A 27,045-nucleotide genomic window follows, 5' to 3' on the forward strand; every position below is an offset into this window, starting at 1 on the left:
GCACTGATCTTCCTCATTAGGTATTATATTAATTCCTTTGTCTTTCACCTCATCATCTGCAGAGACAGTGAAAAGCTACAGAAAGGTTCTTAGGATAAAAACTCAGAGGCACGCTCAGCTCACAGTGTATCAGCTACAACTTAAAGCAAAACGTATTAGCAGCATTAAAAGCATCTCCCAATGGAGATACTAACAGGAAGGCTGATCCCTCTGACTGAGTAAGACCTGAGCAAATTTCATTGATGTTTAGTGTGTGTAGTTTATATACAAGCTGGTTGTCTGTTTTATTCATCTTTATTCTTTCAAGAAATGCTGGTAATGTAACTGTATTTCCTACAACTTTTACACTACCTCCTGCAGTCGTTGCTTTCCCTCTAACATCTATGTCTTTTTTTATATTTATCTGTTACTGTATCATTAACCTTGCTTGTAAATAGTAACACTTCCCAGTAGTTGAGTAGAAAGAGCAAATGAACCATGTTTGTTTCTGAATTGTGTATCTTTGTTTTATACGTATCAGGATTTGTGGTCCAATTTAAGCCTACAGTATGTTGGTAACACTGATTAAAGTATGTCTTTTCAAATCAAAAGTTACATTTTAACAACAAATCTTTTCTAGAGGAAACATGGCAATTCATCCCTCAGCTGTGGTTAGCCCTCTCTTTTAAACACATCTGCCTTACTTGTCCTTTGTTAAAGTGTGATCAAAGTAAGTGCCCCGAGGTTATGTTCATTGTGGAATTTATGTGTTTTAGAATTTGCTTTTATTCTATTTTGTACAATATTAAACAAAATTATATTTATTTATTCTGAATGTATTTTCATTTACATGAGCTGAGTTTTATTGTATGCAAATATATTTTATAATACATAAATGCTTTCAGTAATAGCAGTTTGGTACGTTTTTTTCTTACCAAACACTGGTATTGAATTAATTTAGCTTTTCCGCATAATTTTTCTGATAAATACCAGATAGGACAATAGTAATTTGAACTATAATGATGTTTAGGGGTTTGCTAATTAGAACATTGAGAAAAATATATCAGCATTTGAAGCTATTTTTTTTTAAACAATGTAAAATTAGCAACATGTAGATAATTATTTTAATTGTGTTTCTGTTCAAAAGGATATTACTAAGCTTTTGAAACAAAGCAGAACTGAAAATTAAACCTCAAATAAATATTTCCTGAACACACTACAGAAATCCATTTAGAATTATTAAAAAATCTGAATATACAGCCAGAAGAGACAGAGTTTACTAGATCATATCTAAAGATTATATTTTATCTGATCGACAGAATCTGGGCAGAATCCTTCAGGCTCTGCTATACTGCGAATGTTAGTTGGAAAAATTTGGCTCATGTTGGACGTGGATAAGGCAGACGTCAATGTTTAGTTATCTACATTTTCTTTGATTTCAAGTCATGAGATGCTGAAGAACAGGAGTTCGGAAATTAATTCCAGAGATGTGGTCACTAGCAACAATAAATGAGCATTTTCAGGAGCGGTACTCATATAACACCTGTAGTTTTGTTCAAAAAGCAAGTGTTTAAAAGATATAAAGTGAATTAACTTGGGAACTTTTTAGAGTAGCTATTTTGGAAATGGCTCATCAATTGAGCAAAAGTAAGAAGTAATGTCGTTCTCAGTTGGTCCGGGGCCACTCTGTAGGAAGAAGGCTCTTTAGTTAGAAACCAGGTAGGTCAAAATTTTGAGCTTTATCACCACTGGTTTATTCTCGCTGCTGAAGTTTTCTGAGGGTACTTACTTTGGTCAGTGCTGCAGTATACAGGCTTTTATTATAAGGATAATATAGTAATTACCCATTCATCTAGAACATCTAGAATTGGTTTTGCATAGTTTTTATCCTATCCACAAGGTAACTGAGTCTTTGTAATTGGCTGGGGAGGGTGGGGGATGTCCTCTCCTTTTTTAAGTCAAAAGTGAAGCTCCTTAATCAAGCTTTGTCTCTTGTTTTTCTTTTTCTCCTCTATCTGTGTGTTTCAGACGTTGTTTTGGTCTAGGTTTTTAATAATTCAGAATGAATGTTCAGTAGCTTTGCCCTTGTTGAAGATTTGTGAATAAGTTAGATTGCTTTCACATTGTCCTACTTATTGGTGCCTTATATTTAGCAAGCCCATCTCTGTAAAACTGTACATGTTCAATTTCTTGTCAATGAGGTGAGAGGAAAACATTGTCAGCCTCTTTATATCCAGCTGAGGCCAGGTGTTGTACATTAACATGTAAATAGTGCAATTAATGTCAATTATGATTTAAAAAGAAACATTAAAATCTGCAGGAACACAGTTTGTCACCCATACTTTTTTGTGTTTTACTACTTTAGCTTCTTTTTTTAGACATCTGTTATCACTTTCAGTCTTGATTACTGTAGGACTTCAAGCTGATGTTTGCATCCGACGGGTTAAATGTGTGAAGAAATGAGACTCTGGATGATAATGCAGAAAGAGGAACTCAGATCAGATTGATTTCAATCACCTTGTGTGACCTTGTATTTAATAATATATTTAAAGGGCATAGGGTCTACTGCAGACCTTATAGATCACAGGGAAACTGGGGTCCTCTCTGTTACAGTTGAACATGTGCATACATATATGAATCAGTTAGGAAATTAGAGACAGCTGTGAGGAAAGTATTTAGAAGAATGGCAGATCTTCTGATAAGCAGTTTTAGACCTCAAAACAGAACTTTACTAGATTTATTCACTGACAGCGCACTTAACGCTGAGGATGTCTCAATTTGCAATACCTTGTGCTTATCCCATTCTTTACCTTGTAACTTCTGTTATGTGGGTCACTGGTTACATCTTTTTCTGTGACACCTGCGCACAGGTCATAATTTCTTCCTTTGTTGGTTATATTGCTTGCATACTTAAATAAAATGCTTATAGTAGTGCACGGCTACACCATCAAATGTTACTGCTATTGGTACGTTATTTTAGTATGCTTACATTTGAGCTCAAGGCAACCTAATACTGATTATATCCCAATTGGTGTGCTTAAAATTTATGGGAGTTATTTGGGCTACATCTCCACAGAAGCCTGTGCTTCTGCAATGGTCTTGGTGTCCCTCATAGGTCTCAGTCCTCTGGAAAGTTTCTTGTATTGCCAGCAATATCTGGGACTGGAGCATAAGCATGCTATGTGGCAGGCTCTTGAAACATTGCACCTTTAGACACTTGCATTTGCTAAACTACAAACAAACTGCTAAGAGAATACTTCTTATCAGGTACCACTTCATGTGAGAAAATGACTGTATGTGGTAGTACAAACACTGGCACACTGTTTTGAACGGATAGATGCCATTTCTGTTCAGCAGCACTCCAGTATTATCCAGCTGTTTGGAAAGCTTTGCTGCTGGGACTCACTGGATACTATTGATCTTGCGTCTCATGTCTCACTTTCCAGTTGTGGAGAGAAATTTTGCTACTTCTTCAAGTGTATGCTGTTGAGAACTTAAGTATCTGAAAAAATTATTGGCTCTTCATCTTTTTCTGCCCCATGAGGCAAAAGATGGTGAATTCTAAACTAAACAGAATAAGGTATCTGTAGTGATATTTGTATTTGTACATGTTTGTGGCAGGGATACAATTAAGGTGTACATCTTCTATAATAACTGTTTCGTCACTTGTATGGCATACTTTGAAATTAAGACTGCTTCTGCTGGCTGATCAGATCTTGTAATAGACTCATGGTCAGGCGTAGTTGTCTGGCTGCTTTCTCAGGTTCTTCTGTTCTTAATGTAAGGGAACCTCAGTCAAATAAAATACTTTATTTGCATTTCTGACCAGTTCTTTCATCTCATGATGATTTTGAGATGTAGATGCTCAAGAAAATCTGAAGTGCCAAAATATAAACACCTTTCTGTTTACATAAATTGAGACACTGACTTTAAAGAAAAGCTGAGTACTTTTAATATTGGCATCAGTCTGTTGTGGTTTAAACTCAGTTGGCAGCCAAACACCCCACAGCCACTCACTCACCCTCTCGCATCCCAGCTGATGGGGAGAGATTTGGAAGGGTAAAGGTAAGGAGACTTATAGGTTAAGATAGAAACAATTTAATAATTGAAATTTAAACAAAAAATATTATAATAATAATAGAATATACAAACAAGTGATGCACAATGCAATTGCTCACCACCTGCTGACATGCCTAGCTAGTGATCCTAGAGGAGAGAAAATCCTGAAACCACAATCCCCAGCCAACTCTCTCTCTATACATGTATACATGTTGCTGTATGATATGGAATATTCCCTTGGCCAATTTGGGTCCAGTACTCTGGCTCTGCTCCCTCCCAGCTTCTTGTGTACATGTGCACTAGCAAGACATGGGAAGTTGAGAAGTCCTTGATTTCTTAGCAACAACTAAAAACATGAGTGTATTATTAACATTTCTCTCATACCAAATCCCTTGCTGAATCCAAAACACAGCAGTATTCTAGCTACTAAGAAGAGAAATTAGCTCTATCCCAGCTGAAACCAGGACACAGTCTTACATCTGCTTCATATTGTGATCACTTACAGATCAGAAGGTAGTACAGTTTGTTTTGTATTAATATTTAATCTGATACCAAAAGCACTTAAAGGAACTAGGGATCTGAGTCTTCTATTAGAAATGGCTTCTTCGTTGCACTGAGCAATTACTACCCAAGGAAATGAAACCAAGAAGTTTGTTCTAGTATTATTAAGTTTTAAAAATTGTTCTGCTGGGAAAGCTTTTGTTTCAGTTTCTGTTTTTAAGGGTTATTTCTTTAGAGTCAATCAAAAAGTAACTTCCTTGATGTTAAACACAAGGGTACAAATTAAGGCTAATAAACTGATATTGAGTGAGTCAGAGAAGTGCTGATAAATGTGAAAGCTTTTGGGAGTATTCTACAGCTCTTAGCTGTGGAAGAACTGTACAACCTTCTAAAGAAAATAATCAAATCAATGAAACATCAACTATTAATGCTCTATATTGCCAGAAAATTGGAAGAGCTAAAAGAAAATCGGTATATGCTGCTGCAATCCCAGAGAATGATGAGCACACCCAAGGTTCTTCTAAAAGTTGGACCAATCTGCAAGCAGAGCCTTCTCCAGTTTTGCCTGCTCCCCTAGGAGCACATGGGGAGGCAGAGTTGACAAGATGATGTGAGGATCTTGGCTTTATTTTCAAATAAAGTAGTGTTCTCCTCAGTCATGAGAAAGCATGAAACGATTCCCACTGCGACTAAAGGAACTCACAGGGAAATGGATAAAAGGGTTTAAGAAAATCTCATAACTTAGAATTATCCCTTGTTTTCTGGGGCTTTTTTCATTATTTTTGAACAACTGGGTCATAAATACTGTTTGCATTCCTATATCTTGTCTACTGATTTAGGCTATTGAACTGTTTAGATTTGGCCACACAGTTTGGCAGCAGCTCAGGCCCACATCTTTGTCTTCTGGTACAGCGGTGGGCTGCCTTGGTTTTTGCTCTGCACTACTATTGCCAGTAGCTATTGTTTGTGCACAAATCGGTTGATTAATTGATGGACTCGCCAGGGGTAGAAAAAGTAGGTATTAATGCTTGAAGCAATCATCTCCGTGCTGTTGTCCTGTGCCATCTTATACCTGTGGCTGAGGTAGCTGGGTAATGCCATATGCTGGAATAAGTCCTTCATTGCCCATTATGGATTACTACAAATTGTGCATCATCTTCATGTGCCAGTGAAACACTTTTTTTTATACTGCCTCCCATGCTCTCTCATGCCCCATTCCAGTTCTAGAAATTTTCTCTTAAAGTCTTTCAAATCACTTTTCCTGAAATTTCAAACTTGCTGGTATATTTTAAGCTCATAACTTCCAGTCTGAAACAAACTAGGTGCTCATTCATAAGTGAACTCTTCAAAGTTTCCTCAGTGTTCTGCTATCTACATTCTTAGATGTATGTGTTAATGCTATACAGAACATTACTTTGACCATTAGCAGATAAGTAAGGTCTTGATGCTGACTGCAGGCCATACAATTTGGGTGTGCTCTTCTAAAGTAGCACTATCAAAATCAATGAAGTAATTCCTTTTGAGTCCATCTAAGAGTCTGTTTCTTCTCTCCAGTTCTTAGACAGACAGATGGTTTTCTATACAGCTGGAACAGTGTTTCATGCTGATATCTCAGACCTTTTGAATTTTAAGGAGGTATTTTTTATGTTTTCAATTGTCTTTTAATAAGTTTCATTGTGTTGCACAGCACAGTGGGTAGGATGATGATGTGGGTGCTTTATACGCTAATTTTGTCAGTGATACTTTGTAGCAGTGCTTTAAATGTCTAGTGGTGTTATTGATTGGCATTCCATTAGTTTTAAATATTGATAAGAAATTATTCATTTATTTAATGCATAATTTCCGTCACCTTGTTTTGGCTATGCAAAGAACTGATATATTAACTCCAGCCACAATATTTATGGATAAAATCCTTCAGCTTTGAAATTAAAAATAATTAGCTGTTGTCACAGCACTAATTATTGTACATATAATATCAGTAGGGCTATAATCTATCTGTCCAATATGCATTCTACTCAAATTGCATTAATCATAACTTGCTTAAATGTTAGCAAATGACTCTACAAAGTGCTAGCAATAGCAATTCTTGCAGTCTAGAAATAATGAAGATGTAAATCACTTCTATGCATCATTGCCATAATATTCATATGATAGGATATGAAACTGCTGCATCTGCTTTTATACTAATATTTAAAATAGTTAGTCTTTCTGGTGACAGCATAGTATAATACCTCAGTTTATTTCCATTTGCATAGGGCCATGTCACAGTCAATTGAATTAATGAATTTAGATTTACTTTTTCAAGATAGTCATGAAAGTCAATACTAGTCAAGTATACTCTAAATTCAAATAACATTGTAGACTTTTTGAACATGATGCTTTACATTAGCATGTATGCTTAGAGTAAAATTTATCCTATGAAATTCTATATGTTGAGTATAATAGTTTTCTGGTTTTAGTGTTGATACTTAGTGGAAATTGTTATGATCTACTCACTTCAACAGGGGTATGCAATTTTATATGACAATGTATTGCTTCAGAACTTTATTTTGCATGCACTTGTTTACATTATGCAATTTTCTTGATTCTTAATCTGCTTTCTTTGTGTTCAAGTCTGTATTCCTTTGAATATTAGCAATACTGGCTTCAACATTTTGTGATCAGCTCAAAAGCACACTCTCCTGCAAGCTTTGATGTGGGGAAGGGTAAGCATAATTTATTGAGAAGACCACAAGTCCAAAACCTCTGTCCATATTTTTTCCTGTGCAAAGATGCTGTAAAACTATTTTCTTGAAGTGCACATTTCATGTCTGAAGCTTCTAACTAACCCTACAGTGATAAGCCTGAGCAGCTGCACCACTTGAGTCATGGTACCCGTGGGGCTAGCTCAGAAAGAATGAAGCTGAGCTAGTTTGCTTAACTCCTGAAGTTTGCTGATTTTTTTTTGTTATTGTTAGGTTTTTTGTTGTTTTGTTTTTGTTTTTTTTTTTTTCAAATGCAATTTGTATGTTAAGTTACCAATCCATGCTATAAATTCCCACATAGAATTTAGTAAATATGGATACTCTTTCAAGATGAATTAGAGTGGGAATATTTAGGTAAAGTTGCCAAGCTCTTCTAACATGAAGTCGTTACTGGGTTTCAAATTTTTGGAGGCTGCAAATTTCAGTTCTTTTTTGAAGAGTGACAGTACTTAGAAGGCTTGAGAGTTTGTCCCCAAGTTTCGTTTATCACAAGTTCATCAATCATTTGATGGCTATCATCATGCCTGACAATCTCAGGAGAAGGGGATTTAAAAAGTGTTTTTATAAACAAAATGAATAAAAGTAAGACAGAGTAATAATGAGGAGCTGCATTTGTCAACTGCTTTCTGAAGTATGCCATTCTTGTTGCTATGATAATACAGAAAATTAATACATCCTGTCAGGACCGCATGACAGGAACACTGAAAAGCTGTGAAGTGACTGTACACAGTGGAATAAAGGAAATCCACTTTGATCTACCATTTTTGATGTTTTATAATTGCGCTTATTATCAGGTCCTTTACTCTCTTCTTATTTGACACAAGATCCATTATCAGTGACAGCGTGAATGTGAACATGGGCTTGATTTGAAAAACTACTTAGGATGAGGTAATGGGGAAAAAAAGCTTTTTGTTCCTAACTGTTGAGAAAAGAAAAAAAAAAATTAAATCATTTATGTTCTTGCTATCAGCTAATATCTTCCCAGAAATGCTCCCCTTCATCTGTAATATTGTTTATATGCTGCATTTGAGTACAGCTTTTTTAATTAGCTCCCTAATGAAATATTGTATAACAAAATGGAAATTTATCATTTGCTTTTATGCCTTTGTTCAGATACAAACTAGGGCAGGTCACTGTGCCCAGCCTGAACTAGACACCCTTTCCTTTGGTGCTGCATTTGAATAGAACCCATTTATTATTTTTTTTAAATGCTGTCTATTGAAAATTTTCAAACAAAGGGATAAAGTGCTGTCCTTTTAGCTTTCCATGCTGTCTCTTATCTCTCCTCTGTGAGATGAGAAATATTACTGTTTCACAAAGAGGCAGGTTACCAGGTATCTTGTCTTTTATTGGGCTATATAGTAGAATTAGTCTGTCTTTATAGCATCAATGGTGTGTGAATACATTCAGAATCCACAGTCTTTCTCTTGTATATGAAGAAAAACTGGTAAATTATATATTTTAAATGGACTTGAAGTTATGCAGTGCTTTACTTAGTTCCTACTGCAATCAACAAGAAGTTCCTGTTGACTATATTTAACCTACATTTTGTTTACCTTGGATTTGGTAGGTAGAGAAATAAATGACCAGAGTATTACCAACATTTCTGTATGGGCAGGCGTGCTGCCCCAGGCATGAGCCCAGCACTGCACAGGAGGCCCTGCGCGCTGTCAGAAAAGCTCCTCTAACTTAAAACTTCTACCACCACCTGTGAAAGAGAAATTTGCCACTGTGACTTACACCTAACATTGCAGTGTTGCCTGTATCTCTATGGTAGACCTTTAAAATGTAAAATCCTATTTCTTTCAAAGTGTGCTGAAACCCAAACATTTCAGGAAATGTGTCAATTCCAGTGACGTTTCCCCAAAGAAGAGCTCTCTGTCTGGAGGTGCGATTCCTCATCAGAGCGAGAGGTTCACAGAAGAAAGGCAGTTGTCAAGATACTCGCCTGGAAAGTCAAATAATGCTGAAGGAGAGAATTGAAAATTATACCCTCGCACCTGGTACACAATTAGTCTTTTCTCTTTCTCACTCTCCTAATTCCTTGCAAGCTACTTCACTGCATATAAATGATCAAATATTTATTGGAGTAGTGACAGACACCAACATGCTCTGTAGCACAGTGGTCAGGCACTCCTATGTTAGGTGACTGACAGCGCTGTGCCAACTACATTTTAAGTGTGGCATGTCTCAGGTAGTAGGTGAATGGTATGAGTGCTGAAGATTCAAGTCCTATGTCTGTGTCAGACAGAGCAAATAAAGCAGAGCCTCCCATGCTCAGATGAAAGCCATAAAGACTGTTTTTCTAGATTTGTGAGGAGGAGTGTTTCCTCTTTTTTTCTACCCTTAAGTGCGTTCTGCATTGCCTGGTTATGCTTATATACATTGGAGTCTGGTAAGCAATACTGTGAAACCTAGGAAAACTGTCACCCTGTGTTCACTATTGGCCAAGTTTAATAAGACTTAGCACTTCTATAGTGTATTTTTATGTTCAAAGTGCTATAGGAATATTAAATTAAACTTTGTTCTCAGCTGAACTGTATCCCCATTCATTGCTCAGTTTTGCTTGACAGTAAGAACTTGGGACAGAAAATAAAGAGCTTCATTGCACCAGTGGAAGCACCAGGAGAGACTGAGAGAGAAGGAATGTATTACTATACCCATCAAGAGAGTGCACTTAGCAGTTCCCTTGTGTTCACCTGGCTTATGTGAAAGGAAAATAAGACAGTGTCTCACTTGATCTGTGCGTCTCCCTTCCTGCTTCTGGGAAGGGAGCATCTCGGTGCATTGTCTGTGCTCCAGTGACAACAGTTTACCCCTATATTTGTACGTGTAGGGACCACTTCTGCTTATGGTGTCTGTACATCCACATAGCAGCTGCCTGTAGTTATGGTCTGCCTGGAATTTGTGGTATTACTGAGTGCAGAATTTTCTTATAATTCGTGGAATCTCTGTTGGAAATCTTCCAGGTGATTTTTCATATTCAGTGATGACACGGACAATATTACTCACTTTGACAGGAGCTGTTCAAGGATTCTCTATTAATATTACCTAATAGAACAGCTTTGTCTTTGACTAATGCCTGGGGGGAGGGTGGCCTTTTATTAGTAGACATGGAGTTTGCTGCTGTTCATGTGGGGCTTGACGGAGTGGGGGTCGAGGGCAATAAAGTAATTTTGAAAGCATTATGAAGTGTGTTTAGTTTTGTGTAGGTAAAGCATGATAATTTTAGTGCTGCCTTTATAGCATGTAAAATGGAGGTAATGCTTCACAATGAAGAAGAGTGCAAACATACACAATGCTGTCATACTCAGAGATCATCTGGAAGGAGATGAATCACTAATCAGTAAATGGATAAACTTCCCAAGCCATTTTACTTTGTATTAATGTTGGAGCCTAATCAATACCATAAATGTCAACTACAGTCTTGGTCATTTAGTTCGGCCTTGTGAAGTAAAAGTTGGTTTTGCATTAGCTATGCTGTCAGGTGTGTTGTGCAGCAATGTTTTTAATATAAATGATACAACAATATAGTAATATTTGTCCTATCAAATTGCAAGGCTATTCACATGAGATGAATTTTATCTCGGCAGATGTCCCAGGCAATGGTACCAATTCTTTCTTCATAGCCTCACTGGGACCAGTGCAGTTGCTTTGTAGCACACAGGGCAAGTAGGGGTGCTGGCACATATACTGCAGAACTGAGCTGGTGACAGATCCTTCCCATTCCTCTTTTATTCCTGTCTAATCAACAGGACAGAATTAGATCTTGGAGATCCTACAGGCTGTAAACTAGCCTGGGAGTGTCTCTGCAGCCATCAGATATTCTGTCCCACATTAGGCAAAATTTTCATCCGAATTCGGACTATGAACTAGCATACAGCTGTCTTCAATTATATCTTTTTGCTCAGTTCTTCTTTCTTCAGTTAGAACCAATTCATTGACATGTTTACTCATACACTTTTCAGCTGTGTATTTTTTCTACAATAGTATATGCTTTATTTTGATAGATACGTGGTGTGTTGCTTTTTCTTCAATGTGAGATTGTAAAAAACAAACTGGAGGAGGAGGGAAGTTGCGTCTGAGTGTCTCCCTCGTTTTTGATGTGTATGATGCATTTTTCTTTCACAATTTCTACTTTGTAAGTGCATGGAATTCTGAAGAATTCAATTTCAGCTGAATGCTACAACTCAACTCTAATAATTACTTTTAAAAGGTCATTTTGAAATTGCATAAGCTGAAACTGCCTGTTGATCTTCATCCATTCTGTTCATTCTCTTTCCTAAAAGGTAACTATAGCATGCATTATTGCCAACTCCTTCTTCCATCTCCTTGATACAACTTGTTTGTTTGCATTCAGTCTACGTATTCCATAATAAAGGTATGCTGGTGTAGAAAGAATAGTGCAAGTATATGAACAAAACTATTTGTTCTATCGTAGTTTCCTTGGTTATGCTGTTATTCAGTACTGTGAGATGAGTTTGTCGGAGTGTACTTTGTTACTGGGTCATTGCATCGTTCAGGTTGAAGTGCAATAGTACCATTTGTATTGTTCACAAAATCTGTATGAAGTTATTTACAATATTTGCTAATAGTCACTTATTTCAAAAGACTGCAAATAAGCATCAGAATTAGAATTTAAGCATCAGGATGAACATCAGAAGGAGACTTGAATTATTATTCTGTTCTGGACAATAAATCCTATAGAAGTAGTTTCATGGGTTCCTTATGTGTGTTGAGTTTCAAATTGCTATTTAAGTGTCAAGACCTAGCTCACTCAGAGATCTGCAAATCAAGTATTTAATCTCTAGTTTTTGCATTATTTGTAGTACATGACTTCAAGGCAGATCCATTCTTCTTTTTCATGAGAATGGATTGCCTTAAATTTGTTTCATCAGTTGGCTGAGTAAATAATGCTCATCTTGTTTTCCCCAAATGTCTTCTGAATAAACCAGGCCTGACCTGATCACGTAGGAAGAAATTCACCACTGGCTGCGATTTGGTTGAGGTTCTCTGGTTGGAGCAGGAAGCAAGCAATGAGTGCAGTTTTGCTCCATGCTGTTGTATTAATGTATGTGAAATTAAATCCTTCAAGATTATAAAAATTTAGCCTTATAAATAAACTGAGAAAATATCAGTCTGACTTTTATTCTTTCCATTGGAATTTGAATTTAGTGGAGATTTTTGTGTATGTATAAAATATACATATGTATATTATGTACTTACGCACATAAAAATTATTCCTTTCTATATGTAGGTTTTATACTTAGATACACTTCTGTTTATGTGTATCTTTCCTGCTTATTCTGTGTGGATTACCTATACAAAATTTTAAACATAAAATATTTGCAACCGCCTCATCTCAATGATAGTTTGTAGCAACAAGTTCCTAGATTAAATGTAGTGCTAAAAAAAAAAAAAAAAAAAAAAAAAAAGATAAAAAATTCCCAGAGTATTCCCTTTTATCAGTTTTAAATTTCTCTCCTAACACTTTCATTTAGTGATCAACTGTACTTTTATTGTGAGTGTAAATAATTGCATACCTACTGAGTTCATTATGTGGTTTCTCTATCATTTACATCTTCCTTCTCATTAAACTACGCAATCTTTTTAGTGTCTTCTCACATAGCAGTTTTTCCACATCACTAATATAGTCATCTGTTTGTAAAATCCCTTCTATTTTTACCAAATTATTCTGGAAAAAAAAAAAAAAAAAGTGTCGAGAATAGAACAAAGTATTCCACTAGTTGTGTATGTAATGATTTAACTCTATACGTCTTTTTACTTTATTTTTTTCTTTATTTTCCATGCTGTTACATTATTTTACTAAAACTGTACATAGAAAAGAGGTTTTCATTGAGCTGTTTACAGACACACATAGGTCCATTTTCTGAGTACTTGGAGTTAATTTAGCTCTCAGCAATCAATTTGAGATACCTTGCGTTTGTCGATGTGAATTTTCATCTGCTGATGTATGGTCTATTCACATACCTCTGCTGGACCTTCTTATTTTACGAATCAAAACAAGTTTGTGTCAACCTGTATTTTACTGGTTCAGTGGTTCATCCCTTTCTAAATGACAAATACAGTAACCCTGTTCCTGGAACAGTATCGTGCAGTGTTCCACAGCTGATATTTTGAAGTGACAAATTTGCTGTTTCTAAATATATAAAAAATTGATATATCCTATCAAAGTTGGACTGTTAGCTTCTGTGGTTACATCTAGCAAACCAAGGCAGAATAACATAATTGAAATCAATGGAGTTAATCCCATATCATGCTGTTGTAACTGGGAAAAGAGATGGGTCCTAAATTTACCCCTAAATCTTTCAAATAAAGCCATCTGCTCAAAAGTTTGGTCAGAACAGGTTTTAAGCCATCATCCTGGCAATAAAAGGAAAATGAATGATTCTGCAAGGCATACAGCTTTTTGTACATAAAAATGAAGCAACCTTGAAAATCTATTGACTTTCCAGTAGGTTAATATTTTCTAGTAGGTGACTATAGTCTATAAAAGTCAAGCCTGAAAACAGATGAACGGAAGTTCTTCTAGGTTGCTATAAATTGCTGAAATTTTCTTGAAAACTTACTGAATGTGTGACACAATAAAGTCTGGTATTTGACCTTTGAGGTCTAACTTTAATGGGATTCTATAAATGTATTAGCTCAGTTTACAGAGACACCCTATCCCAAATTTTATAGTGCAGACGTGCTTATTAATAAGACAGTGAAAACCTTTGGTCAATATGTTTTTTTTTTCCCCCCCTGGACTTTCTAAGTATCAAAATCTGTGAAATAATAAGTTCTTTTCAAAACTGCCTACAGAAAGTTACCATCCATGTCAGATGGCCAAAACCATAAGTACTAAATTCTCTAAGAAGCCCCTACGTTCTTGAACTCTGTTTGAGCAGTATGAGGAAGCACTCGCTGCCTTTGCAGTGCTGGTCATGCTTTGTGAGTCTTTGTTTCTGGCTTTGTTTTCATAGGTATTTCACACTTTCAAAGAGTTATCTTCTAAAAGTAATTTTTTTTCTCTATTTGAAATTCTGAAATGTGTAGGAGTTTGGCATAGAATTCAGAGCTGAACAAAGAATATATGGTTTTCTTTCAAGAATCTGAATTTCGGAGAAGTTAGTGGGCTTGCTCTTTGATTGTAAGTACTCTAGGTTTCAGTTGAGGTTTAATTATTTTTATATCTTATAATTATTATTATGAAAGCAGCTTTACCTAGTCTGGAAAGCAAACAAAAATAGCTAATAATGAGTTCTGAGTAATTTTGAATGAGTTTTAAGAATGATAAGCAAAAACTCACTGCAGTGAGCTCTCAAACTTTGCATCACTTAATGAGAAATTTGTTCTATAGAAAAAGGTTCAGAGAACTTTTTTCCTTAACACCAATACTTGCGCTGTTTGACCTCAAAACATCAATTATTTTTTCATTTGGAATGAGAATCTTGATATATCTTTGAGTCTTTATTAAGGATGTGTTCCTGTTTGATATTCTCTTTTGTTTGGGTTTCAATTATTTAATTACAGGTCTTCATATGAAACTAATCATGCATGCATCCGTATGAATCTGGCATACTGACAGGATAAAATCATTAAACAGTCATTACTATAAACTGACGTTGGCCTGTAATTTTTGCAGTTAACGGGGGAGTTGATGCTTGGTGAACAATCCAATTAAAACTGGCAACAAAAGACTTAAAATGTCAGCCAAATTGCTTTTTAATAGTCAACGCAGCCGTCACAAAACATAAACATTAAAGTCCCCATAGTAGCATAAAGCTTCATGGTGAAACAATTCTAGAAAATGAATAATAATTACAGTATCCTGAGAATTCTCTTAATAGATGTGCACTCATTAAAATACTTTGTTGGTTAGATTCATATGAAAAAGTATGTTTCCCTTGATACTCCCTTATGCATTTGTTTTGAAGGTTTTATTCGATATTTTATAGATGTAATTTCTAGTAATATTCAAAAATGCATGTCTTATTTACAATGAGTTTAAATAACTGTATATAGATAAGCTTTGAGTGAAATGCACCTTAGAAATGTTGAGGTGAACTGAGGATACAGTCACAAAGAACTTTTATAACCTATTAATGCTGTAAAATGATGTAATCTTTGTTAATTTGAAATTGCACTAGATTTCCTTTGCAAGTTGAGCAAGAATAACAAGAGAAGCTTGTCAAACCTTACTGCCTGAAGTTAACTTTCTGAATCAGTTTATGCAGAAATGACCCCACTGGTACTTGATAGAAGCTCTGCTCAGGTCTTCAAAGGTGTTTAAGAGGCTCTTAATAATAAAAGGCAGAGTGGAGATAAAAGTCCTAAATAGTTCTGAGGAACCAGGCCACAAGTCCTAGTTTAATGGAGTGGTAGAAGCATATTGGTATTTCAGAAAATCTACATGCTTGCTTGTAAATGACTAAATATGTGTTAGTGACTAACTAGAAAAGTGTGGGTTTGTGCCTAGGCTGTTATGCTCATTTTCAGGCTTTACATTAGCTGATTTTGTGTTGTTATTTTTTCTTTCCCTACATGAGTCTTTTCCTTTCTTTAAAACATAATTGATTTGTTGTTTGCTATCAGTTACATATGTACTGTTGTCTTTCCTTCCAGCAAGCTCAGTACTATAGGAGAAGTGTCAACATTCCTAAATAAAATGTTAGCAAACGCCAAGGGCATGAATAGATCGTTTTATAGAAGTATTTCTTTTACTTGTAGATTAAGTTGAGAGGGACAGGAACTTGTTAACTGCCTCTAGGGATAAAAGGCAGGAGTAGTCGGTCAGCTAATTCTATGCTGAGGTATAGCCTTTAACTAAATCAGTATAACTTAGATACCATGTAAAATCATTTGTTGAGTGAAAAATAGCTTTCTGTTATGCTATCTGACAATTACACGCAACATTCTTCTTAAATAATACCGTGTACTTCTAAGGGTTGCCAAGAATAAATTATGCTAACTACCCAACAGCTAAGGTTACCATTCTTCTTGATTAAAAAAAAAAAAAAATATTGTTTTCCTTATTTAAAACAATAATTTTAAATCGAGAATTAAAAGATAATTTGAATTAAGTCTCTTTAAAAATTTGTTTCTTTTCTAAAGCAAAACTTCAAAAGGACAATATATGTTTTGGAACTGAAACTTGTCTTAAAGAACACTTCCTTAAGAAATCTGTCAACTAAAGTTTGTGAAGTAGAATGTAAATGAAGTTGAAGGAAACAGTCTGGTTTCCTGCAAACTCTCCTTGACCAACAGGGAAACTAGTAAGGTTGTGGAGAAAAATCTGTCCTACTGTATTTTATGTATTAACTGCACATTATTTTATAGGTCAGGCTACTCTGAGCAGAGGAGAGGATAGGACGGGCCACATGTACTTTGATTTTAAAAAAAAAAAAAAAGCTGCCAACAGTATTTCTTGACCAGTAATAAGTACACATACCTGCTGCTTGTCAATTTATCAACTGTGTTTAAGTCTTTTCTTGACTTCAGGAGTAGTGGATCATATTCCTAATTTATATAACAAGTTTGAATGTATGTGAAGTCATTCAGGAAGAGCCAGACAAAATCATTATCAGTTTCACCAAAAGCTGTTCATTTTCTTGGTTGGTAGCATATAACTGTATAAAGTTTACTTTCTGATTATCCAAAATAGATAGCAGAAAATTGTAGCACCAAATGACTTTTCTACCCCATACAGTCTACAGAGGAAGAAGAATCACTTTAAAATTAAATCTCAGAGAGAACAATGGAGCTCATTTCTACATAGCCAATACAGCGGAAGCAGGTTTATAATCAGATGCAGCCCAGTGATTTATGGTGAATTCTGGTTGAACTTTGTTGCTTGAGGGATATTTGTTCTGAACAACCAGCTTTGAGACAGCTGTCTTCTACTTCTCTACTCCTGTAGAGGAAAGCCACACAAATGGCCCCAGCATTGCTATGGTCCTCCTGGAGCATCACTGCACCACTAGACCTGTTCCCCAGGGAGGCAGGGAAACAATGTAGAAGTAAACTTTTCTATAGAAAAATAGAAAGTCTACTTAAAATAAAACAATGCCATGATGTGGCCTAAAGTAATTTTTAGCTTATTCCAGTGCAATGACCATGTGTCGTGCTCCTCTGTGTCCTCCAGCTGAAGGTGATGTCGAGCCCTCTCTAAGGCTTTATGCAATACTCGTACAGACATTGTAGTCTATTTAACTGGCTGCAGTATTTACACAAAATCTAATTACAAAGTCTCCTATCAAGAAAAGTATTCCTTAGTATTTATTTATAAAACACAACTACATTAGTTATTTTGATGAATTTGAGATAGATATGCATATAGAGCCACAGTTAAATTCCTCATATATTTACATATTATGGATGCATTTGACAGCTTTTTCTGCTCCTCCATAAGTTGCTATATAACCACAGATAAATGAATTATTTTTTAATACTCCCTATAATCATATAACGGTCACTGGAAATATATGTAAAGATGTCCATATCAAACAATTTAATGTCAAGGTGGAATCCATAATAAAAACATATTGAATACTGTTTTATTGAATAAGATCGAGACCTTAATTTTCCTATATAAGCTATAAACATATTCTTCAGAATACTATGAACATCAATAAGTCTATATATCTCCTGATGTACCCTCATTAATAACTTCCTAAAAGGATTGTCTTAAAAATGAAGTAAATACATGGGGGTAGAGACACTTACTGAATGATCCAGAAGAGCTTCAAGCTTCTATGTCTGTATATGGTATTGATTGTAAAAATGGATCTACTGTTTTCAATTATGTTTTGCAAAATAGTGTCAGAAGACATGCTGGATGTCTGGATTTGATATAATAATCTGCAGTGCAAAGCCTTTGTATATTCAGGTGGGAGAAGCTGGAAGGTGATTCATCCTTGAAGCCAGAAAGTTCAGGCACTTCCACCTCGAAGTAAACTTAGAGTAAGTTTGCAGTGCTGTCAACAAAGCACTAGCTCTGAGTCCAAAGAGATGAGAGATATGCTTGGGATCTTGCCCCCGGTAATTTCAGGAATGTGCATGAACATGCTCATCGGAGCTTGAGTTTGTGTCCTGATGTAACTGTCAAGTTTAACCGTGACTTAGGGCTTACCATCTCTTCATATTTCTGTAGAGCTACACAATATTTTATATTTACAAAAATATGAATCAACAAACCGATCTCTCTCATGGCTGGTCTTTAAATTGAACAGGATTATGTACTTTAGTCAACTGGTGTAGGAATCATGTCACTGTCCCCAGCCTTGAGAAGACAAGCACTAAAATGGAAGAGCCTTCACCTCAGCTATCGCAGTGCAGTGAACCCAAATGCTTCAGGGTTTTACATCATTTGAGTATATAACAGGGCATGGCTTCAAGCAGTCTTTTTTCCTAAAAATGTTACACAATAACAGGAACACAGATGAAGCAGGTAAGAGGCAGGCAGGGAAGGTTAACATCCACTGTAGAAAAGTTGGTGACAAAGTGGCTTAATATGTCCATATTCATGATATTTCCACTAAACTACTGGGCTAAATACACTGTGTATTTCAGTATGATTTATAGTTGCTAATTCCATTACCCATAGATCCCTTTTAGAAAGCCCTCACAGCTAATGAATTTAATGACACAAAGGCCAAAACTTGACTATATATCACTCTGCTGAAAACCATCAATAACTGGGGAAACATTAATTTTTACAGCCATGACTGCTTGCAACCTATTTTACCAATCATAAACTGCTCTTTAATCAAAATCTGTTCACCTCTAAGGTCATCAGAATTTGCTGCCAGGCTACTTGTAACTGTCTGGCTTTTGTAAACCTGGATGATAGGCTTACTCTGTAAGCTATAATCTCTCCCACTTTGTTCAGAGTTTTAGAATAGTGATTGTACTGTCCCCCGTGAGTTGCCACTGATAGAAGTTACAACTCATGATATTGACTGAAACCACCACTTTTAAGTAATGGCAGGAATTATGCATTCTCCTGAAAATATCACCTTTAAACTGGCTGGGAGCTGTCAGTCTCCACTTCTTTGAATTCTCTGTGATGTTAATTGTACCAGCAGCTGCTTGATCTGCTAAACAAATCACTGGAAGCCTGAGCTGGTTGTTTAGGCTGTTCCCTCAGTCTCTGTCATAGTTGGAGTGCTGCTTTTCTTCTCCGCATTTTGTCCTTGGCCTCTGTGACTTTACCAGCAACGGGCCTGTCTTGTGCTGGAACAGACTGTAGTGATTTAAGAGGCGTCCTGTCTCAACTGGATGAGTATTTGAGAGAATCTTATGGATGTACCACCTGCAATGAAGGAGATGGAAGAGCATGAGTTAGGATAGTTTCATTTCAAATTTGTCATAGTAGTTGACATAAATTTGAACATTCCATGTAAATGGAATAATGTTTTTCATGTAAATATTATACATAGAATGCATTTAAAAGCTATATGAAGAAGTACTATAGAACGAAGCTATAATTCAGACAGTTCAGCAGAATAAAAGCACCTCAGGAGCTCTAGCTTTCCAATTCCCCCTGGCAATGTTTATTTTATATGAACACGCATCAGGGTGTTTATACTGTCAGGTGCTTCTGCATGATAACATTTAAAACTTGCATCTTATCCGCAGTGCACAGTGTTATAACCTGAAACTCATTTCTCGTTACAAACTACAGCACAGAGAGTGGCATCTTATAGTACAGTGTTTATGTCCAAAATTATTCTACTTCAGCAATCAGGTTCCCAAGTTAAAACACTGAGTGATGGAGTTAATTAAGGAGGAGTAGTGCTATTGTTGCTCTAATGGTCTACAGATATAAGTGCATCTAAGTGAGGGAAAGTTTGTCAGGAAAGGTAATGTCTTTCATTGCACCAGCTGACAGAGCTGGAGAATAAAAGAGAAAGCTTTGCTTCTACAAGCCCTTCTTTTGGTTTGAGTATATTAACATTTCTATCATTAGAAAAAGCAAAAACACTCCCCCACGCACACCTAAAAAAAGAGTATATCAGTCTTATTTCAGGATTTTTACAAAGTAAAATTGACAGGTTAAGTATATGGTACAAAGATGAGATGCCAGAATTTTTTGTATCTTGAAAGGCAGAATATTATTGAATGCATCCTATCAGCAAAGTTGAAAAGGGTGGCCATGTGCTAGTTCCCTAGGGATAAATCACAGCTTTTCCTTCTCTAATGACCTCTAGCCTCTGCTCTTTTGCCTAAAAAATTCTCCCACATCTTCCTGCAGCTGAGTCAAGAAACAATTTGTTTACAGAGACACCTTTGATACACTTCCAATTTGTTTTCCAAAACACTATGAGATATCCGGTTTTGTTTTTTTTTTCACTTTTATCATGCCACTAACTAATTGATGTTTTACCAGAAGCGAAGACCAGCAGTCATACCCTCCTGACGTTCAACAGTAAATGGTATATTACTGGTGAATAAAAAGTCCTGGTAGTGAAAATTCCTTATGCTCTCTATTACTAGAAGTTTTAAGGCATTGATACTTAATATCACATGCAGGTAATAAAGTCCATTTAAACTATTTGAGTTGTGAAGATTTGCTAGTAGACTTTAAGTAATCCAACATTTGTTAGAAATGGACCAAAAATGTAAATTAAAACAATGGGAAAATCCCAGTCTGAGATTAGTCTACCTAAATAAATATGGACTCCAGAAGGAATTTTAGCTGAATTTAGCACTACTTCACAAGAGATTGTATTAAACAGAATGAAAGAAATGAAAAACATTCAGTTCTGTTAAAGAAACAGTGTTTTAGAGACCTGCTGGTGATGTTCCCATCGTTCTTTTTTACTTTGGTGTTCAAAGCTGGGTAATTATGTTTTTGTAAAGTTTCCTAGAATGAGATCCATTATGGATGTTTACAAAATATAGTCACTTAGGTCTTACAGTACAAGTTTTGATTCTTAATGTAAAAACAGAAAAACAATTACTGAACAGCCATCATAAGTCCTTATGGTCCTTGTAGCTTATATGCAGAATAGATTTTTTTCGTACATAGTGAGACCTTATGACATTCAATGTAAATGTTACTTGTGTTTTAAACAGAGTTGAATTGCTATCATATTTAATTTTTAGATATGTCTAAACTTGCAAATGCTGAAGGAGAAATAATTTTCCACTAGCATTAGGAAATTATTAGAATTCTCATTTTATCAAATATCTTTTTCTTAAAACAATCCACAAATTATGGGTTGGAAACTGTTATCATGTGTGTGTATATAATTGTAAGGGATTCAAGGGAATTGAACGTCTGTGATACTGAGAACATAAAGGAAATATTTAATGGGATCCATATGAGCACATTGGACTGTGTTTAAGTATTATACATCATTTCTTTGACATCGTTACATGATTATTATGTAAATCCAGCTGTATTTCATGTTCATTGGTGCCATTCCAAGTACGTGGCATAAGATCTCTGCTAATTTTCCTTTGGAAGTGAAGTGTGGTGTTTTCAGCTCCACCTAAATAATGATATGTAGGATTCATTCTACTCTTAGAGTGGCAGTATGGTATGAAATTATATATTTGGTTATTTGAGGGCACGCCTGTACCGATAAATAAAGAACCAAGACCCCCTTGATGATCCCCAATGCTTAATTGGTCCCTCCCTCTCTCAGTCTGTTCTGGGCCATTCCAGCCTGCTCAGCAAGGGAAATCTGCTGCCCCAGGGGCGAACTCAAAGCAGCATGGGCACGAGTCAGTAGGCTGTGGTGGGAAGTAGATTGGTCCCTGGAGGTCTCTAGATCTCTTTTACTTCATATGTAAACTTTAAGTCCATATGACCTTTAGTTTATAAGCTTTCACTACATTATAAACTTTCTTTTGCCTAAAACCATATGGTTTGTAGAATTCCTTAGAGATGTTTGATATTTTATATTCTGTAAGGTTTACTCTGTAGTAAGGCTGAGAAAAAAAGTTATATGCAGCAAAACAATAATCTAAAGGTAAATTAGTATTAAAGGTACTGGTTAGATACGTTTATATCCTAGTGATCTGTGAAAGTTCTCAGAGGATTTTGCAAGTAAGGTAGGCTAACTAAATGTTGAGCTACATCAGAAGGAAGAAGTGTAGAAGAGATTATTGAAACACGACATAAATCAATACACAATTTTATTTTCATATTCCCCTTCTCTCAAAATATGTAACAGCAAAATTTAAAAGAATTCAGAGATAGGCAACAAATAATTAAGGGGTTTAGTAAGGTCATTAGTATATATGTAGAAAAAGAATTCTTTTAAATTTCGAATGGAAGGAAAGGGTGTAAAGACTTACACAACACCAGTAAGGATATTAACATGAGGCAGAACCAACACTCTGCAGTGGTAACACCTACATCTAATTCTTAGTTTGTCTTCTTAGGCCCAGAGCATATATCTCATCGTAAAATTGAGATATTTTTATTTTTATTTTTATTTTATGCCTTTTAGCTCTAGTCTTAAGCATTAAGATTCTGTCTTCCCTGCACTGAATCTTTTCCAGTTCTTCAGTGCCCATTATGCGCCTTCATCTCTGCTTGAGAAAAAGTTATAGATTGGTTTGTAACTGTGCTGTAGTATACCCATAGAACTTTTAAATAAACTAAACTACACTCTCCAAACATATGTTGCTATTTCGTTCATTAAATAATGGATTGCAAGCTAATTCACACTCAGCTGAGATATGTCTAGTTAAAAAAAATAAAAACACAAACATACCAATAAATAATGAATTTAGGAACTGAAAAAATTAAAATATCTTAAAAGCACTACAGGTTAGATACAAACCTTTTAAGCTTCATTACTTTTTAATATGTTCTCTCTGATATACTTCACTTAGTAACAATACTGGCTATTGTAGTCTTGTCAATAAATGATAAAACCGTTGAAATGCCCCTTCTTTCTATGTGGATCCAAAACGTATAGTAAATATACTTCAAAACTGTTACGAAAATACTTCAACAAAGGCCTGGCTTATTTTCAAAACTAATTTTTAATCAGGTGCTAGTTAGTTGATAAAGCTGCTTATTACATTTTTGTCAGTCTACAAAGCAATTTGGCTACATGGTTATGATTACAAAGCCATTTTAGCCTGACTCTTAAGGAAAATGAGTTTATGTTAATGCTGCTCTTGCCCATTGGTCTGTGCCTCCAATGACTTTTGAGCAGAATGGCAGCACTCAACCAACATGGCAGAGTAAGGGAAGTGTCAAAGTTAACTGACTTTCCACTTTCTAAAAAGCAGAGCCCTAGTAAAAAAGAAAGATCTGAATTATTGTATGTCCTGAGGGAAAAAGCAGTAGTAGTAGAACTCAGCAGCTGAATAGGAGCTGTTGAGGTCTGTGCTCGGTAACTGCAGGGTAATGAGCTCCAGTATACAATTGCCATGGAGCAGCATGTGTTCAATATTGATCAAGGGCCATCCAAATAAATGGGTCAGAACCAAAGAAGAAACATTCAGGACAGAAGCAGAAATCCTCCCTCCAAACTCAAAGAAAGGAGAGCAAGTAGAAATCCTTCAGACTAGCAGAATTAGAAGGTAATTTTTTCTTGTTTATAGCTAGCATCAGTACAGCAGTTTTTCTTTTGGAGTGAGTGTATGGACTTTGGGAAGTGTCTCAAAACAGAAAAAGTAAACTAATTAACATTATTATTGAAGAATGAAAGCAAAAACCCTAAAAATAATAATAATAATAAAAAAAAAAAAAAAAAAAAAAAAGAGTGGGAAAAGAAGTTTAAGTGGAGTTTGTGGAGTGGATGGGGAGTGTGCAAAATAGAGTGAAATAAAGCAGATTCAATATGCAATGAAGAAGCAGGATGTTGTCTAGATCTTACCAGGAAACATCACAGTTCTAGATGTGCTCTGCTGAAATGAAAGAACTGTTTTAAAATAATGAATTATCAGGGAAAATAATTTAGATGTTTTCTGGATGGTCTCTTCTGTCTGTAAAGAAATGAGCTAAATGCAAGCGCAGATTAGAAGGCCAATAGTGAGAGCCAAGAGCATCTCTTCTGTCTTGGATGCTCCTCAGATGAAAATCTGATCTGAAGCAAATTATTGTAAATGTAAAGTTTGAGTTGAAATCATAGTTTATAGCTATATTTTTAGATGAATGGAAATTTCTGCCGTGTCAATGAACACATTGAAAACAAATACTGTATTTGCATATCATACATAGACTTTTTGATGTAAAAATAAAAATTAAAATCTGAAAATTATTAGCAACCATTAAAGATAAAAACAGATAAAATTTATAGTTAAGCTAATCTCTGTATCACTCCCATACATTTGGAAACTTATTGGCTTTAGACAAATTATGTTGTGCAATATCACTTTTTAGGTATTAAATGATTTTGCATTAAGTTATTTTACAGTTTATTGTTTATTCACAGTCCTGTGGAATCGTAAGTGTGCATATATAGACATAATGCTGCTTTATATCCCAAGCAATATTTTTTGTGGTATAAAGTTAATGAGATGTAGACTTAGTTTCAAGCAAAATAAAAATAACTTTGTCAAAGTGGAAAGTCTGTAAAAACTAATTGGAAACTCAGGCTGATTCTCAGCATAATGAATTTGCAGTGCTTCACTGAATTGAAGGTCTGATGCAGAAGACTTGTCTTTAAATCACCAAAATACTTCAGAATCTGATGTGAGGTTTTCCGTGATGCCAGTAGCTGAATTGAAGGGGTGACAAGAGTGTTAATTAAAAAGGAATCCCCCAGGAAATTTGATGTGTTAATGTATTGTGATAAATTGTACAGGGATACATAAGGTACCCAACAACCAGAAATACTTAATGGTTCACAAAGCAGAACCAGTCTATTACATGGAACAAACTAAATTATTTGTCAGATAATTGCATGCTATCGACAGGATAGAGACACTACAGCTAAAAGGGGAAGAATGGAACTAAAAGATAGGTTGCCATATAGATTAAACAGTTTTTCCCCATTGTAGAGAAGCAGTCACCTTGGCTGCTCGGCATTTACTGCATAGTTTTTGATGTAGAGTCTAACTCTGTGTCCTGGCAAAGATCAGCAATTTTCTAACAGGACAGTGGCACAACCAATAAAATGTCTTGTCATGCAAATTATAGGATGTATAATAATCCTGCAAATTTTCTGTAGAATGGATTTAAGATTGATACCACTAAGTAAGGGAAAGCCATTGATCAAATACTTGAGGATGCTGGACATCAAATATTATGTCCAAAATTTGAGTTGTTTTGAATTCTAAAATAGCAGGATACAGGATTTACTGAGATTAATTATTATATGAAAGTGCCTTAGCAGATTATTTCAGAGCTCTGGACTGTTGACTCCAGTGATTTAATTTACTGAGGTCTCCAATTTTCCAATATGCTTAGAAATGCTTTTCTGGTATATGCAAAGTAATGTTACAGCGCAAACCTTAATGCAACTGTAAGAACGCTGCCTTGATAAAAGATCAATGAAATTAAAAGGATTAAGCCTGAGCCAAATCCATGACAGCTTTGCTTACCACAGCATAGAAAGGCTTATGTGGAGCACTAAACATCCTTGTTTCTCCAGTTGGGGTAAACTGTGACTGTCGTGGAGAAAAAAGTGCTTCTTTTCCACCAGCCATTCACAGAAAGGAAGGGGCATGCTTTCATCTTTCACCTTGAAGGCACATCATGTCATAATTTAAAGCAAGCATGTGTTATAAATGGCTAGCAACAACAGTTCCTTGCAGGGACTTTTTGCAGGTTCATCAGAGCTCCACTCCAGCTGGTTTTGTGCAAATTTAACTGAATGTCTGCTGAGGTAAAAGGGAGAGTGAGGGTGAGTATAGAAATAGGACAAAGCCACATTAGACATGGAGGTAAATTAGCTGGAAGAGTTCCAGGTTAGTAGCTTCACAGTTCACCCAATCTGTCAGCAATTTTTATCAGCACCTTCTCTGCAAAGTACTTATTATTGTTCCTTTAAAAAGGGATTTCTTGTTTCAGTTCTCCATAGCTGTGTTTCTTGCTGTACTGAGAGGCTTTGGAGACTCTAGTGGGAAGTAGAGAAAACAAGATTTTGTTCTCTCTTCAAAGTACCATTACACCATGTTTATATCTTAGTTGTCTTTTGCAGGAGGATTCCAGCTCCCTGGCACGGGCTGAGCCATCTTAAAGCCCCATAGCAGTGTTTGCACAGGGCAGGACCCTGCCGTTACAGCATCCCTCTCTGGTACAGGGGCAGCGCAGGTAGCAGGACCTTGGGTACCCACCACACGTCTTCCACTCCATCTCCTTCACAGCCTGGTCTCGTGGCTCTGAGCCCCTTGCCAGCTCGTCTGCCTTTAGCTGCCATAAAACCTTTTCTCTGGGTATCTGGATCACTACTGCGTCGGGTAGTCTTTAAGAGTGCCTTTTCCCAGGTCTCATTTAACAAATGCAGTAACAGACTTACAGAAATGTGTTAATCTTATCTTTAAAAAGAAGCTTTTAGGTGGTAGGAATTATTCAATTATTTTCTCTCTTGATTTAAAGTGCAAGGCTAATTCTTATACTGTGTCTATTTCTTTCACAGATGTTCTTAAATGAGAATTATACCTCATGAAGTCAGTTGGTGTCTGTGCTTCAATTCAATGTCAACTTGATTTATTTGTTCTTTACCTTCTTCCCCAAAAAATCCTATGGCAAATTAAGTGAATGTTATATCTCCTTTTTTTTTCTTTTTTGTTTTTTGTTGAACTACTGAACTACAGTGCTAGAGGGTGTGTGTCTGTATCTGAT

The 27,045-nt window shown here is 35.8% G+C and overlaps 1 protein-coding gene across 5 annotated transcripts in view; it reads left to right on the plus strand.

Moving 5' to 3' along the window:
- The window catches only part of TENM1 (teneurin transmembrane protein 1), a 343,154-nt gene that overhangs the window by 152,942 nt on the left and 163,167 nt on the right, over nucleotides 1-27,045 (plus strand). The gene's annotated exons all lie outside the window — the stretch shown is intronic.

Source organism: Tyto alba, unplaced genomic scaffold, assembly GCF_018691265.1.
Source record: "Tyto alba isolate M040663 unplaced genomic scaffold, T.alba_DEE_v4.0 Super-Scaffold_5, whole genome shotgun sequence".
Taxonomy (NCBI): Eukaryota; Metazoa; Chordata; class Aves; order Strigiformes; family Tytonidae; genus Tyto; species Tyto alba.